The following is a 1,988-nucleotide window of genomic DNA, read 5'->3' as shown; positions in this document are numbered from 1 at the left end:
AGAAGAACAAGGACTGATTATATATTGAGGACAACAGACTGAATTACAGACAACAATTGAAGTCATGTCTCAATGTTGTCTGTTGTGACTGTACCCAACAGACAAAAAATCCATCAAAAGCAGGTTGCCTTGGTGATTTCTGTTCCAAAGGCAAAAAACAGGAAATACACTAAAATTCAGGTGATGTAACATGTGAGATGCAGCCAACAAGGACTGTAAACTCTAGAAACTCAGGACACAGCCTTAGCTAACATATCTTCCAAATTGCACCATTCTGCACCTCACAAGGTAATGTATGTTCAATGGAAATATTCAGTGCCAGTGATGGAAATATTGTACCCTTTATGTAGTGAGTGTGTGGAGGTCAATGTGGTGGACTTGGACGTGTAATGCATCAGAAGAGTTTTTGTTCCTGTCACAGACCTGCAGTTATGTTTTCATGATCTTTCCCTAACCTTATGCAGCTGTTTTAATTTTCTAACCCTAACAATTAGGGGTGTGCCCAAATACAAATACATTATTCGGCAAAGCACAAATAGTGTTTTTTTTTAATTTATTTATTTAATTATTTTTTACGAATATTTGTTTCATACAAATATTTTAAAAAATTATTTGTTTTCGGGAAGAAAAAAAAAACATGTCAAATAGCAGCGTGCCGGTTGGTTACATCACTATCTCTGTCTCTGTCCTCTGCTCCACTGTTACATCTATCAGCAGGCCTCAACGAGGGGAGTCACATCCACCTGCTACATGACGCACATTTCCAAATATGGACATCAAGGAGCAGCTGAGCTACTGACACAATCCATAACCTGTTGTTTCACTTCTCCTTTCCACGAAGCTAGGTTGTAAAAAATAGGCAATAAATGAAAAATGCAAAGCAAGAATCGCCTTTGAAGTTCTTCCCTACATGGTACACATTGTGATGTCTCTGTGTTATGGGTATATAAATTGGTGGAGGTCTGTCTGCAGTGAGGCAATGAGTAAAGTTTTAGCTCAGTAGTCAACGCAGTCGTCTATGATCTGGGAGACTCCAGTTCGAGACCTGGTGTGGGGATCTCCTTCATAAGATAGTTTGTTCATGAACACTTATTGTAACACTTTAATTTTCTAAAATTAAAAGCATAATAAAAACAAAAACAGGATTTTTAAGCCTCTTTCCACTTTTATTCGAATACAAATACAAATAATTTTTCTGCCTCAACAAATACAGATACAAATACAAATACTGGGCTCTCTGCACATCCCTACTAACTATAGTGTATTGGCTATAATCAGAATCTTACCCTAACCTTAACTATACCATAGTGGCCATACGCAGATTTAGAAAATGTTGGATGATTGGATGTAAAAAAAAGTCATTGAACATAATCCAGGGTTTTGCAGAATAGTCCAAGAATGATGAGAATGGTCTCATCCCTCCATCCCTCCACCTCCTATTGAGAAGTGTTTCTCCTTTTTCTCCTCATTTCATCCTTCCTCCTCCATGTCTGTCTGCTCTAGATCCTTCACTCCAGGTTTCACTCTCTCCATCCTTGTTTCCTTCCCCCCCTCTCTCTCTTTCTCTCTCTCTCTCTCTGTACCTTGCCGTGGATTGTCATTAAATATTCACGGCTCCATTCTGGGCTAATTGTCCTCAACATGGCAGAGAGCAGAGGAATGAAATTAACCCATTAGCCGGGAACTGCTTTCATCAAAGAGCAGGCCCAGGAAGTGTGTGTATGTGTGTATGTGTGTGTGTGTGTGAGAGAGAGAGAGAGAGAGAGACTTTATTTTCTTACATTCACTCATGCAGGCATGCAAGTACGTGCAAATATGTACACACATATAAGCCGTGCTGTACATACATATAAACATCACTTTCATAGCATTATTTTCAAGAGCCAGTTTATTTGTTTGTTACTTTGTTTGTTCTTTGTTTGTTTGTTAAACTTTTTTTAAAAAAATGTCCATCTTCGTCACATACTTTTCTTCTTTCCTTTGTTAAA

This window comes from Thunnus albacares, chromosome 13, assembly GCF_914725855.1.
Source record: "Thunnus albacares chromosome 13, fThuAlb1.1, whole genome shotgun sequence".
In the NCBI taxonomy this organism is placed as follows: domain Eukaryota; kingdom Metazoa; phylum Chordata; class Actinopteri; order Scombriformes; family Scombridae; genus Thunnus; species Thunnus albacares.
Note: the sequence above shows the minus strand (reverse complement) of the source record.